Below are 16,158 nucleotides of genomic sequence, written 5' to 3'. Positions count from 1 at the left end.
AAGCTAATCAGGTCATAGCGGGCATTTCTGGAGACTTTGGCTGCATGTTCGAGTAATTTTTCCCAATCCTTATCCAGTGGACTGGCGATGCACGACTCCCAATTGTCTTCGCCCACTGATTCTCGCTGCTCCACCTCACGTACGTATTTTGTTGACTCTCCCCATACCTGGAACAGTGTGGAGCAGGCCGATCAGTAAAGGCACCAGCGGGTACCCACTTCGGGTTTATATAGTCCTCTCCTGCGGCAAGGGCAGTCGAGTCCAAGCACGTGGGGTGTGGAGCCCAAATGCGATGCACGGGGGCAGCACAGAAGCGATGCCGCAAGGAGTTCCCGAAAAGGGAACAATCTAACCCGCCACCTGTTCCCCACTCTCCACACAAGTGGCATTCGATCAATGTGGCCGGAGGTCATGTGGCTGCTCAGTATGTCGGTACGGGCAAAGCCCTCAAACCCGGTCCCTGTCTCTCTTGGGCCTACTCCCCTCACTCAGCCCGCATCGGTGTGGGTGTTAGCTCGTCACCTGCTGCAGTCGTAGAGCACCTCCACCAGAAGTTCAAAGTCACAGTGTCCCGGCCCTCCTCGCCACTCCAATATCCTCTAGACCTCCCGCTGCCACCTCTCCTCACAGCTCCATGCGCAACAGCCCCCTGCTCTCCATCTGTCAAGTCGCTTGAATGGTGGGGGTTGTGATCTCAGCTGAGGCGGTCCGACCCACCTCTCAGTCCCAGGCTTAGGAGGTGTGCTCCCTCCACTAGCGACACTGCCGGCTCCCAGATATGCAGCCAGTTCCACCAGCTCCACTGAGTATCCCGGGCACCTAGACCCTGGTAGGTGGGCCCCCGCTCTCAGTCGGCTGCCCCGCAGTACTCCACACATGGACCCTCAATGGCTCAGGGCACCTCTGCCTCCCCTCCTTGCTTCTTCACTGTCCGGAGCCCCCAGCACGTGCATTAGTCCCAGCGGCCCCCGCTCCAAACTGGCGCCGGTTATCCGTTCGGTACCTGGCTTCGCAACGGAGGTCACCCCCAGGTCCTCGGTGTCATTTTCTCTGGCCGCTTCTCCCTCTCCACCTAAGCCCAGCTCCCGCCTCTTCATTCTGGAGACCGCGAAGTCCTGCTCATCCAGCGCTCCACCAGCTCAGATCGCCCCTCGAATCTCCATTGTGCGGGAGACGGTCACCCATTGCTCCCTCAGAGTTGTAGCTCGAAGAGCGAGCGCCAACTGGGCTATCCCGTGTCACCTCCTTTCAGCTCATTTCACAGTGAAGGTGAGCTGTTGCGCCCCGATTTTCGATTCCTGCCTGCTCCCCCGATCTTCACTTGTCCGGGGATGACTTTGTTAGGTGAAGGGCCCCTCTATATCGGGCAGGAAGGGCTGTGATGGGGGATCACTCGCAGGAGCTCCGGTTCAGGCTCCCCGCTCCATCGGCGTCCAGCCACACCCCCCACAGACTGATCCTCTGTAAGGCCGTTGGGAGCATAATCTGGCGCACAGTGACAATTAGTGCTGGCGCAGTCATCTGTAATGCGGCCCCGGTATATGATATTTTTTGTTTGGTCTTACAATCGAGTAAGCAACAGAGATACTGGGAAGCTTCTGCTGTGAAGGCTCACTCGGAAATGTTGCAGTCCTCAGAACAAAAAGACTGTAATGCTGCCCCTGCTGTGCCAGTCATGCCATCCCTTCTTTGGCCTCACACGGGTACAAGTTGCAAGGCTCCGGAAACATGTAGCATGCCTTTTGTGTGTATGACATGCACCTGAGAGTTTACATATAGGCCTATATTTAGCAGTCTCAATGCCACAGAGTGGCATAATTGTGTTCATCAACAGGGCATTGTCAATGTGTCCTTGCAACTTGCAGAACACCACATGCAAGTTCTATCAATGGGACCAGTCATCAGACTTTTACTTCATCAGTCATAATTAGTAACTGTCTCTTGTAAGGTTTGATGGAACACAGCATTTAAGATTTGAATGGGTTAAACCAGCGTCCAAATGTAATACTGTGTTGGAAGACTGCAGATTAAGCAGGCATCCAAGAAGCTGACAATGAAGCATACTTTCGGCGTCACGGCACCAAACCACCACCAACTTCTGAATTGTAAATGGGATTTTATGTTTAATGAGATCTTGGCCACAATGTAGCCTAATATATCATACAGTCTTGACCAAAGGTCCAATAATGTACAAAACTTTCCTTTTTATAAATATTTTCTATATGTATCCATCTTTTTCTTTCCATACCAACCATCTTTAACTTTCCTACCCATGCATCACCTACCATCTTTTCATTCAACTGATCACCCAGACATCCATGCATAGCATATACAGCTGTCCATCCATCCAAGCATTTATACAAATAGCCATCATTCCACCAACCCATCTATCCTAACTGCACCTCTGCTTCGTAAATGCTCACATTACCTGGATGGTAGCTACATAATTCCACTACAAACCACATACACTGACTTTACTCTATAACACATAAATATTTACATTTACAATGCCAATAGCTCTAACTCTCTTTTTCAAAGTGATCACTCCACTGCAAACAAAAACAAGCATTTGCAATGCCATAGGTCTCGCATTTGCGAGAGTTTAAGCTATCGGCATTGTAAATGAAAATGCCTTTTCTTTATCTGTTTTGTAATTAACACATACATAAAAAATATTGTAATTTACAATGCTAATAGCTCAAACTCTTGTAAATACGAGACCTATTCCCTTGCAAAGAATCAGCCGCCATTGTCCCGGGCTGCTTGGAAAGTGAAAGCACCCATGGCGCGCTGAATGTTGCAGGAAAGCCTGTTCTGTCTGCGGTAGGAGAAACTCATTTGAAAACCAGCATTAGATTGTGCTGTGCAGCATGAGGCATAAGCGCGCACCAGGTTCCGTGCATGAAAAAAAGCCATGTGGGAAACCAGCATTAAGGTGTGCACAAGGACCTGTGCCTTAAAACAGCATTATGGAAAACCAACATTAGAGTGTGCTGTGCCGCATGAGACACGAGCGTGCACCAGGGTCCATGTATGAAAACTTTCATTAGTGTGTGCTTTGTAGCGTGAGGCATGAGAGTGCACAAGGATCCATGTGCGAAAACCAGCCATGTGGGAAACTAGCATTAGAGTGTGCTGTGCAGCGTGAGGCATGAGCGTGCACCAGGATCTGTGCACGAAAACCAGGTGTGTGGGAAACCAGCATTAGAGTGTGCTATGCAGCGTGAGGCATGAGCATGCGCCAGTCTCCGTATGCAAAACCCAGCCATGTGGGAAACTATTATTAGAGTTTGCTGTGCAGCACGAGACATGAGCGTTCACCAGGACTCTTGCATTAAAACTGGCCGTGTGAAAAACCAGCATTAGTGTGTGCTGTGCAACGTGAGATACGAGCGTGCACCAGGATCCGTGCGCGAAAGCCAGCCATTTGAGAAACCTGCATTAGAATGTGCTGTGATGCGCGAGACACAAGCGTGCACCAGGATCCGTGTATGAAAGCCAGCATCAAAATATGTGCAGTGCTACATGAGACACGAGCATGCACCATGATAAGTGCATGCAAAAATACCCCTGTGAAAAACCAGCATTAGTGTGTACTGTGCAGCATGAGACATGAGCGTGCACCAGAATCTGTGCATAAAAACCAGACATGTGGAAAAGTAGCATTAGAGTGTGCTGTGCAGCATGCAACACAAGCGCGCACATGGATTTGTGTAGGAAATCCTGCCGTGCTATGTGGAAAACCAGCATTAGAATGTGCTGTGCAGTGAGTGACATGAGCGTGAACCAGAATTACTGTACAAAAACCTGCCACGTAGGTAGCTGGCACCAGAATTGATGCTGTGAGCCCCCAGCATGCACCAGGATCCGTGTACAAACAAAGACAGTAGGGGAACTAGTCCCAGAATATGTGCTGTGTAGCCTGAGACACGAGCGTACGCCAGTATCTGGGTTAGAAAACCAGCAAGGTGAGAAACGAACATCAGAATGTGTGCCACCAGTGTGCACCAGGAACCATGTATGACAAGCATTTGCAATGCAGTAGGTGTCGCATTTGCCAGAGTTTAAGCTGATGGCATTGTAAATGAAAATAACTTTTATCTACCTGTTTTGCTAATTAACACATAAATAAAAGGCAATGCCAATAGTTCAAACTCTTGTAAATGCAAGACCTATTCAAAGAAGCGGTCCCCATTATCCCTGGCTGCTCGGAAAGTGAAAACATGCATGGCGCACTGAATGTAGCAGGAAAGCGTGTTGTGCCTGACGTAGGGGAAACTCATTAAAGAAAATAGAGCTTCAAGACTAAAAAAGACGTAGCGTGTAACAACTGAAGTAAAAGGGCCAGTCCTCATGGGAGTTTACAAATGAAGACAAGGCGGTGCTAAGGAGGGACTTACAAGCCTAATAACGAATCAGAAGCCACCATTTACGAAGGACAATGACACAAGCCAATACGAAGGACAATGACAAAAGCTAATGGCAAATACGAGAGGAGAGTGGGCGCGGCTTCTATTCCATGCTCCAATACATCATGCCACAGAGTAGCGCATGCGCTGCTGCTCAGGCTCATCCTAAAAAATAAGTAAAAAACATTGCCATTTACAATGCCATTAGCTCTAACTTTCACAAAAGTATGAGACCGATTGTGTTGCCAATGCTTGTTTAATTAGCATGGACGCAAAAAGATAGAGCAGCTGGTAAAATGCCAACTATGTTGTATGAGTCAAACTAAACATGCACTGTTATTTAACTTATTGTGCACGTTATGTTTGTCATTAACACCTTCTGACATATTCATTATATGAAAATCAAAACACTTTTTTCAGAGCGCTTTACACAGCACAAGTTACGTTGTTTTTTTTACATGAGGACACACACTTTCATTTTTAGGCACGGGGAGATCAAGGGATTTGCCCAAAATCACAGGAGGTTTTGGCGTTTTAACCGAGACTCGAACCCAGATCCCCAGGTCCGAGGTCGAGCGCCTTAGCCGTTAGGCTAAACCGTTTTCTGTTCCATATTTCAATACTTTGCTTTTTTCATTGCCTTTTTTTTACCTTTACCCTTTAATCTTTCGCTCGTTTTAATATTATTTTTCCCCTTATTTGAACCTCTGCCAGTTTTTATTCTCTTCCTCTCATGTTATTTCGTTACAATTCGATGTGCTTCAGCAATAGTTTCTTTGCGTTCACATTTATTAACTTAATTGCCATTTCCATTACGGTTCATTCTATTTATTTCTGTCTGTCTCTCTTCGTGTAAAAGTTTCTGATTATTTATTGCCAGAGCCGAGTTTGGCTTCCTGTTGAATCGTGTATCCCTGCACTCAGCCCGAGCAGTGATCAACTGCTTCTGTCTGATCCTGCCCGGGCTGAGTTTCATTTCCGAAAAGTGCCGAAGAGCAGGGGATACAGGCTATCGTGGGGATACCACATATTACACAACACCGGAAGAGAAGCAGCAGTAGAGAAAACACAATAGAAAACGATCTACCCACAATCCTTTGCAGTGTCTTTACATAATCAGAACACATTGGTGCGATATCCGTTAATTTACAGTGAAAAAGAAGATAATAAAAATTATGTGTGTTAAAGGTAATCCAAGCTACATTGGATTTTACTCAAAGCAATATTGATAAAGTCACACAAGCAAGAAAATTGTTTCATATCAGCTGCGATCCTCTTTCCCTCTTGTTACGTTGCTGTAAAGCCGCGATTCACCGCGCGTGCCTGAAATGATTGGCGCGAAAGGATTGAGTGGATGGCGGTGAATTTCAAGGCCAATTTTTGGAAGGTTTCTGTAAATACAGAAACCAAGCATTTAGGTTAAAAGAATGTTAAGTGGTGGGTTCTGTTGAGATACTACAGATACGTAAATGGACTACGCGCACGATTATTTATCGTGTAAGGTTCTTTTCTACACAGGTCTATCAATTAAGTCTTTCTTTAATAGTATATTTTATCAACTCGTGGACTGCTTCAGTCCTTAACAAAACACGCTTTTCTCCCTGCGTTAAGCTGGGATATCTGATTTACAGAGAGACAGCAAGAGCCCCAGGTGGAGTAGGAGGGTAACTACTTTTGAAAAAACCCGAGCAATCGAATTTCAATTTCTGAAAAAAAATGTGCTCTGGTCTCCGGTTCTGTTACAAAGCGCCCCTACTGCCCGCAGGATGATAAAGCCTACAAAAACATAAACTGTGGATTTCACAAGGATCAGCAACTGCATGAAGTTTGCAACTGCGCCCAAGGTTTAGTGCAGAGTGACTGCAATCCTGTCCTACAAGCAGTGGTCAAAGTGGGGAAAACAAATTAGGGGAACTGTGGGCGGAGAATCAGAGGGCGGGAATAACCTGAGGATTGGATCAGTGGGCGGAGTTAGAGGTGTGGCCAGGATGCGCAAAATATCCCAATCTTTAGTATTTGTGTGGCATTTCACTGACCAGTTACAGCTTATTATGTTATGTAATTCAACCAATGGATACACATGATTATTTAACGATTAATATGAGCTATTGATATTAGAAACATATTCCACTTTGTGAATATATTTTAATCACAGAATGTCCCAAAAATGCTCAATAGTGGAATCACGAGCAATTTGTTTCCGAGCCATGGAGTTTCTGTCGTCAGCAATATACACAGAGACAATCAATTTTATGTGTGTAAATGACTGTATAGGAAATGTTACATAAAACAAAGGAATACTAAGGGCCCGATTCACAGAATAAACTTAAGACTAAATCCTAAACGTACTACTATTTGGTATTCACAGAATGCATTTACTACTATCGGGATTCACAGAGTAAACTTACTACTTTCGGGTTTCACAGAATGAACTTACTACTTTCGGTATTCACAGAATAGATTTAAGACTACTAAATTTACGTCCGCACTAGGGCCGGAAATTCCGGCCCGGAGGCGGAGCTTTTGGCTTGGGGCGGAGCTTGCAGCCCGGAGGCGAGGCTTGCGGCCCAGAGGTGGAGATTTCAGCCATTGGCTAAATCCCCAACTCCAGGCTGGAAGCTCCGCCCCCAAGCCAGAAGCTCCTCTGGACCGGAAACTCCGCCTCTGGGCCGGAAACTCCGCCTCTGGGCCGGAATTTGCCTGAGTGCGGACGAAAAGTTAGTGGTCTTAAATCTATTCTGTGAATACCGAAAGTAGTAAGTTCATTCTGTGAATCCCGAAAGTAGTAAGTTCACTCTGTGAATCCCGAAAGTAGTAAGTGCATTCTGTGAATACCGAATAGTAGTAAGTTTAGGATTTAGTCTTAAGTTCATTCTGTGAATAGTGATTGGCCTGGAGAAACACAAACTCCGAATTTATGATGGAGCAAGAATTCGCACATAAAGCGTCTTGCTTGTACTCATGAACCTCGAATAACTATAATGGACTAATTCAACATGTTTGTCTTACTAATTTCCCTTTTATTCTGACATTTTGGGTGTCCCAGAGACGCTTGCATATGTGTCTATTAACCTTAACAGACGCTTGTCATTAAAATGGCCACTGCTTGGCGGGGTTTTCTTCTGCGCATGCGTTAGTCACACTCACGTGACATGACGTACTCGCAGTTCTGGTGGGAACTTTTGGCGCTTGCACACTTGACTTAAAATGGCCGCTTGGTGTTCTCACATGCTGAAGCTTGTTCTGCCGCTTTATGCTTTCTGTTTCGTATGACACTAATAATAACGCTATAAGTTAGTATAAAGTAAGGGGAGTCATTTAGGGATTCCTGGTATACAGTGTAATCATTTATTTCCTATGTTCTAAATTGTTTTCGCTTACTTTACATGTATTGAAAATCCTGCGAGCATGAGGGATGGGAATACTCCATATTGAACAGCCTTTCTGCGCATGACAGCCTTCTGCCGGTGGCATTGAAATCCTGCCAACCCGAGGTCCGAGCCAAGATGTGCCTGGGAAGATGCACCTTCGCCTAGCAGAAAAAGCTGAACTGTTCTAAATGTATCATAATTCATAGATGCGCTATTGTAATGTTAAGATGTATGTCATGGGAACCCCAAATTCAATAGGCGGTCCCAGAGTATGCTAATTAAGTCTTGTAGAAGTGAAATGTGGTTGGTGTGTTGACCTATCCTACCTGAGGACCAATCGAAATTGGGGATTCTGACACTTGCAACATTTGGGGGGGTGGTACACTGACCCGAAAATAGTATAACTAACCTAGGTTTAGCTAGAGAAATTGTCCAACTTGTCCGAATAGCTGACCTGTCACTGACCCTACGCACTCAATAGCTGATCTTGAAACAGAGGTGCTGCGGAGCACTCTGTCCGTAATTTCCATAGACCCAAGGGGGTTGTTGGGAAACCTTAAAGTGCTGGCGGAGCACTTTGTTGGGGAAATTCGAAAACCCAATCGGGGTTCTGACTGATAGCTGCAGAGAGGGTGGAGCGCAGGCGTTGCTTCCGATCCGCGGGTGCTGGTTTTACCTTGGTGGTCCTGTCCTGATCCTAATCTGGTTTTCCTGTCCTGTCCTGGGGTGTCCATTCTGCACCTGCTGGCCTACTGGCAACTGTCTTTCCTTGGGGTTCCTCCTGTCCTTAACTGACCCGTGGCCAGGGTTGGTCTTCACACCATTCTAGGTAAATATAGCACTGAGAACTCTGGGGCATATTATCAAGGGGGTTTATCTCCGCTTTTTTGGCTTTAAAAGCCAAGAAAGCGGAGATAAAATTATTTCCCTATTACCTAGCTGTCGCTAACACCAGTTAGCGACAGCTAGTAGGAGATAGCGACCATCTTGGGCCCCACTTTGCATGTCAGTGATATTTATCACAAATGACATGCAAAGTGGGCGTGCCAAGATGTTAGCGACTGGAAACAGTCGCTAACATCGCTATCTCCTATTACCAACTTTTGGAGATATTCGCGCTAAGCGCGAATATCTCCAAAAGCTAACACCTGCCCCTGAGCAGTTCTTAGCCATGTTATCCAATGGGAGGTGGATAACATGGCTAAGAGCATTTGCTTGGTAATGCATGAATATCGCTGACTTTTCAGCAATATTCATGCATTGCGGCCGTTTTTTATCGCATTTGCGATAGACCTTGGTAATACCAAGGTTTATCTGCGGTAAAAATCGCCGCAGCTTAGCGGTAAAATTTTCTCTCTAACCAAGCAATAGCGATAATTATCGCTATTGCTTGGTAATATGCCCCTCTATTTTGCAATCTTCTACTTTTCTGTCTTTTGCTTTAATAAAGACATACTCTTGCATATATTGATTTGCCATGCTTTTCGCACTGCTAAATGAAAAGATCATACATTATCGTTGTTATATTAGCATGTTCCAAATTTTTCCTATCTTTAAGCACGTACCTACATACTGTTCATGAAACATAGATGTTCCCTTTTCTTTACCTTCCCTTAGCTGAATGAAATGTTGGTTCTAGACTTTACACTTTTTCTAGCTCAGTTACATGGTATCTCAGTGATTTCGTAAATAGAAACTAAAGTGCTTTTCCATAACCGTCTCACAGAGGTGATTCAACTATGACTTTCTAGCATGTTCCTTATTTTTTCCCGTCCTTTAGTCACACACTATTAAGTCTGAACTCTGAAACTGTTTGTTAGCATATTCCCTGTTCTTACCTTCCTTTAGTGTCTAAATGGTTGGTCTGATTTATTTCCTTTATGGATACGTGCTCTTTTTAATTTTGGTTATTGACAGTTTAATTGCTGTGAACCTAATGTTTGATGAATTTGATGAACTTTAGATAAAGGTTTTAAAACTTCTTGAGTTTGTGGTTATTACATGAGTGCAAAGTAATTACATGAAAGTGGTATATTTGGTATCTGCCTTTCGTTTACAGCTAGCTCCCTGATCCATTGTGATCATAGGTACTCGTAACGGTGGATTGGTAAATCGGGTACAGTGGAAATAAAATAGGAAGGAACAAGGGTTACTGGTAGTAGAGTGTAAGGTCACCCGATTAATAAATAAAAGTGAATTGAATTTATGGGCCCGATACGTATATGGTAAAATTGTTAGTTGGGTGACCTGCGCGCTCCATCAGTAATTTTCTGGTAGCAGAGGTGATGGTTAGGGACTAGTTAAGATAGGTAGGTAGGTTATTTGCTGCTAATTGTAAAAATTTTGCTGCTAAAAGTTACAAATGTTTTATTGCTTTGAAAAATTATGAAATGTTTTAAATTGTTTTTCTTGCTGCTATATTGATATATGTTCTAACAAACCTCGTTAGTGATTGTTATATGTTTGTCTGGAATCCCTGGGGAATTGAATAGCGGGTGGTGAGGAGAGTCCACGCCATAGTGAGGTCAGTGGCTCGAGGAAAATTGGTGCAGGTTAGGCAGAACTGGAAGCACTGATTAGGGTTTTCTGAATGCATGTTTGAATAAATGGTAGCAAAGAGTTCGCTGGCAAAACTTCTATTGTGATATAACCTAGTAAGGGTCACACGGAAGGAGTAGCAGGTTCGTCTAAGCTTGATTGGTAGCAATGGCGTTCACTGGTGAAACTTTTGGCTTAGTATATATCCCACAGTGGATGAGTCGAAGGAGTAGCAGGTTCACTAATGCTTGTGTGAAGAGTAGGCAGAAGGGATCTACTCGCAGTATTTGAAAAGTAAATAGAAGTGGTTTACTTGCAGTGAAATAAATCTTTTCTTTCTAGACACTCGAGTACAGTGGCGAATGTATTTACGTTGTTAACTAAACTGAGCACTTGCACTTTAAAGGGTAGAAATCGTAGCGTTTCTTACCTTGTGAAGGGGGAGTCAGTTGCGGAACTGCGCTGACGTCACTCAGTGCCGCGCTGGTATTGGTTGAGACAGCGGGCGTGTAGTGGAAGAGGAATTGTGGGGAGGGGTGAGCACAGGAGCGTGAGAACTCGCTTGCGAGAAACGCCGCGCACCCATTGGCTGAATCATTTTGAATTTGCACACTTGATTGGTTACACGAAAATAAAAGAGGCTTTTGTATTGGAAGCGATTTTGTAAACAAAGACAAATTGCGGAAAAGTATATGTGGTATCCAGAATTCCTACCTGATCCAAAGCACTTAGGGTTCGCTAAAGAACAGATGCTAAAAGGCAGACCTTATAATATGTACGGAATCAAGAGAAAAATGACTTTAGTAGACAAAGTAAAGAATTATTTCAAAAAGGTCAAGCCTATCAAAACTAGAGAAGGGGTTGTCATTCCACCTCCTAATACTCCCGCTTCTTTCATGATTTTTGACAAAGGGTACCATACCTGTGTATGGTTGGAAAATTGGGTGGAATATACTAAAGATGACGGAATTTTGGCATTTCCATTAGATGGTACTTTTAATAGTCGGATTCTATTTAATTTGAGAACCCGAATTAATGATTTGCATCCCCGACCTAGACTAACGCAATATGAGGCCTTAGAAGAATGGGAGATAGAGGCTTTTGAACGAGACAGACCCAGAATTGACAAGGGAATAAGTAAATGGTACCCGAAAATGCATAGAGAAGCTAAAGATTAAAAAATGAAGTAGTGGATGCAGAATATGATAACAGAAGGACTATACCCTGTAATAACCCTAGAAGCGCCCCCGGGAGAGAAAAGGACCGAGAAAACCAGACATTTGATGACCAGTGGGGATTCAGATGTTGATTATTTGGAGGAGATATTAATGAAGAACCCACCTCCTTATAATGAAAGTTCAAGACCCCTTAGTGCGAGAGACACCTGTCTGAGACCACCTTATAGTGAGGAGTCAAGGTGCCTAAGTGAAAAAGACTCCTGTCTAAGACCTCCTTATGAGGAAGGACCAAGATCCTTAAGCACAGGAAGCCTATTCCCGAAACCTAACTATGGTGAAGGACCAAGTATGACACATCTAACTGCCCCAAATTATACCCCAACTCTGACTCCGCAGATATTGCACAAAAATCCCATGGAAAGAGTACTACAGGAGAGAGAGCGAGAGGCCCTAGCCAAACAGAGAACAGAATTAATCCAGAAAATCTCCCAACTAAATACAAGTCCTGAAGCCCTGACCATCCCAGTAACTATTGGACCAGTTGTTCCTTTGTACGGGGATAAACAAGGGAGTCCAAAGACTCCGATTATTACCCCAGCTGTAGTGCAGCCAAGAAAAGAACCTTTAATTGTAGATGATCAGGCGAGTGAATGTGAATCTGAGGTTTCTTTAATGGATTTACCGATCTGGGAACCGGGAAGGGGTTCACAAAGAAGACACGTTCCTTTCTCTTCAGGAGAAATTCAAATGGAATCAACTTCAGGTACTAAAAATGTCACAGTAGTAACTCCTGAAGAGATTGAAAGATGGAGTCGAGAATTAGAGAAACAAAATCCCCAGTCGAAACCATAAGATATTTATAAATTGAGAATAGAATTGGAAGAACTGATGGCTGGAAATGTGGGGTTAGATAGACTGAATACCTTCTCTGAGGAGGAGTTGCTGTTTATTTGTAAGAGTATCACCAGAGTGTTCCATGAGAAATTAACGGACACCGCGGCTAGTATGGGAATGGATATTGGTAAATCTAAAGAGTTGCAAAAACCCTACAGAGCAGATTTCTCAGACAAAGATTTAGAAAACACGAACGTGTCAGGGAAAAAGGTACAGATCAGAGAATTGTTGAACCTGTTGCAAAAATGGGGAGAATTAGAAAAATGGAAGGCCAGGTGGGCAAAGAAAAAGGAGGAGATTAGGTCAAAACAGATGGCTTCCGAGTATGTCTTAAAAGAAGCTGACAAAGCAGAGAAATTGTATCCTATGAGAGAAGTACCAGGTGGAAAGTATGTGCACGTTCCATGGTCCCGACAGGATATTGTGTCCTTTACAAACGATTTCCCTAAGTTGCGAGAGAAACCTGTAGAGTGGTACCGGCAGGTTGAGAGGTTTGTGAAGGTTCAGAAATGCCTATGGAAAGATTTAGATGGGTTTTTCGACATTGTGGTGCCTGTAGATTTGTGGACAGAATGTAAAATTGCAGTTGATTGGCCTAGTGAGGAGTACCCGAGAGACCCGAATACAGGGGCACCCTCTGCTGACGTGATGAAAAAGTACAACCAGGTAATGTTGCATTTGAAGGGAAAGGTGCCCGCAAAGGAAACTGATTGGACTCGAATAGACAGAACTACCCAGGATAGAGATGAAACTGTGCATTCCTATTATGAACGACTGTTACAGGTGTTCAAAACGTACAGCGGCATAGATAACATCGAGATGAAGGACATGACCCATTTCATTTACAGGTTTGTATCAGGTTTGAGACCTGAAATTTCCCAATGGATCAAAGACAATAAAATCTGTTGGCAGTCTAAGAAATTTGATGAGGTTTTGAGATATGCCAAATATTGTGAGGATGAGATGGCTGACAATCGTAAAGCATTAAAAGAAAAGGTCATGTGGGCACAAGTAAAATTAGCAGAACAACAGGAAAAGCAGTTGAATAAAATGAACGGAAATACCCAAAATGAAGGCTCCGGGGGTGGGGGAAAGCCCAGAATAAAAATGACTAAAGAAGAGGCCAAAAAGAAGTTCCCTTGTCACGGGTGCGGCCAGATAGGTCATTGGAGAGACGAGTGTCCATATGCGCAAAATGGTAATGTCAAAATAACTGATTTAAATCCACAGACGCAGAACGAAAAACCACGAAAGACCCATCAACAGGTAAAACAGAATCAGTTGCCTCATGCACCTAGGCACAATTATAAAAGCAAAGCACAACAGAGTGAAGACACTGAAGTGTGGGAAGGAAGGGAGGATAGAGATGCAGCTGTTTCGCAATTCCTGTTAAATGACACATTTCTCTGTGATGACACCTACTGACGGTGCCTGAGAGGGGAGGACGAGGAGTGCGTACTTGGCGCCTCCTTGCCGGTGGACCAGTCAGGGCCATACATTGAAGGAAAGGTTGAAGGAAATGACATCACCTTTCTGTTGGACACTGGTGCCACTCGTTCTACTGTGAGAACAGCAGACGTTCCAAACCTACCCCTCTTGGGAGAAGCAATCCAGGTAGTTGGTGTTTCTAATCAGTTAATTAGCACCCCAGTCACAAAGCCTATGGAGGTTAAAATTGGAAATTTTAAAGAGATGCACAGATTTGTCGTGTGCGACACCAGTTCTGTGAACCTATTAGGGAGGGATTTGTTGTGTAAAATGAATTGCACCATCTTTTACACATCAAATGGCGTTGAAATTCGGACCCCAGACGAAGATGGAATTTACAAATTGATGCTAGCCAGACCCGATTCAGAAATTAAAAAGCTGACCATAGTAGATTTACCTGAAGAACTCCAAGAAACAGTGAAACCAGAAGTATGGGATTTTACTGGAAAAGATGTAGGATTAATGGAAAATGGTGACCCGGTTAAAATAACCATAAAAGAGAATGCAGTGTACCCAAACATTAAACAGTACAGAATGAGTGCAGAAGTAAAAGCAGAAGTTGCCATTGAAATAAAAAGATTGTTAGAAGCCAAAATCATACAGGAAGTGATGAGCAGTGCATGCAACTCACCCATAATTGGAATCAAGAAACCTAGCGGTAAGTACAGGGTAGTACAGGACCTGCGAAGGGTTAACAAAATTGTGGTTCCCTGCTGTCCTGTCGTGCCAAACCCTGCAGTGATTCTATACCAAATTCCATGGAATGCTGGATGGTTTACCGTCATTGACCTATGTCATGCATTCTTTTCAATCCCATTGCATCCAGACAGCAAATTTCTATTCTCATTTTAATTCGACAGTCACGTGTTCGTCTGGAATCGCGTCCCTCAGGGGTATACAGAAAGCCCCTCTATCTTTAATCAGATTCTGAAAAAGTGCATTGAGACCCTAATTTTGCCCGGAAAATCAGTTTTGGTACAGAACATAGACGACCTCTTGCTGGCGTCTAAAAGTCTAAAAGACTGTGTAAATGACACCATTGCCTTGCTAAATCATTTAGGTGAAGGAGGGCATAAGGTATCACCCGAAAAGCTGCGATTTTGCACCACATCAGTAAAGTATCTGGGGCACCAGATAGAGAGAGGTATCAGGAAAGTCACCTCAGAGAGAATCAGGATAATTCGAAACATGGAATTGCCAAACACTCAGAAGGAAATTAGAATGTTCCTTGGAGTTGTAGGTTACTGCAGGCAATGGATTGTGGGATTTGCAGTCCTAGCAAAACCTTTGATAAAGATGACCAGGAAAGGAGCAAGTGACCCAGTGGAGTGGGATGACGAAAGCATGTCAGCCTTTATTAAATTACGAGACTGTCTCTGCACTGCTCCTGCATTAGGTATGCCCGATTATTCTAAAGATTTTGCACTGTTCTCTGATACACGAGACAATTGTGCACTTTCAGTGCTGACCCAAATTCATGGTATGACTCGACGTTCAGTGGCATATTTTACTTCCACAGTGGACCCAGTAGCAGCTGGATTACCTGGGTGTTTGAAAGCTGTAGCTGCAACCTGCATGAGTCTTGAACAGAGTGAATCCATTGTGATGGGACATCCAGTGACTGTATATGTTCCGCATTTTGTTGTGATTTTACTGACAAGAACAAAAAGCCCAGTATCTCACACCTAGTCGGCTGACTAAGTACGAGAGAATCCTTGTAGGTGCAGGAAATGTAACCATCGAAAGATGTAACATTTTGAATCCTGCTACCTTACTGCCTAGCTCATTTGCAGACGAAGTGAGGGAAGAATGTGTACATGATTGCATTGACTTAACTGAATTCAGTACAAAACCACGCCCAGACATCAAAGAGCACCCTTTGTACCATGGAGATTATGAGCTATTTGTAGACGGCTCATGCATGAGACATGAGGACTGCGGCTTAAGTGCTGCCTACTCTGTGTGCACTCTGGATCGCCTAGTGGAAGCATCTTACTTGTATGGGATTAAGTCTGCACAAATAGCCAAATTAATTGCATTGACAAAAGCTTGTAAATTTGGGAGAAATTTGAGAATAACCGTGTATACTGATAGCCAGTACGGTTATGGGGTTGTGCATGACTTTGGCCAATTGTGGCTACAGAGGGAGTTCCTGACTTCTTCAGGTACCCTTATCCGTAATGGAAAATATGTTCAGGATTTACTGGAAGCAATCCAGTTACCAAAAGAATTGGCTGTGGTCAAATGTGCTGCTCACAAATCTGGCAATGACAATGTGAC

The sequence above is a fragment of the Lissotriton helveticus genome, chromosome 1_1 (assembly GCF_964261635.1).
Source record: "Lissotriton helveticus chromosome 1_1, aLisHel1.1, whole genome shotgun sequence".
NCBI classification, from domain to species: Eukaryota; Metazoa; Chordata; class Amphibia; order Caudata; family Salamandridae; genus Lissotriton; species Lissotriton helveticus.
The sequence above is the reverse complement of the archived record's forward strand: the minus strand, read 5'-3'. Positions refer to the sequence as shown.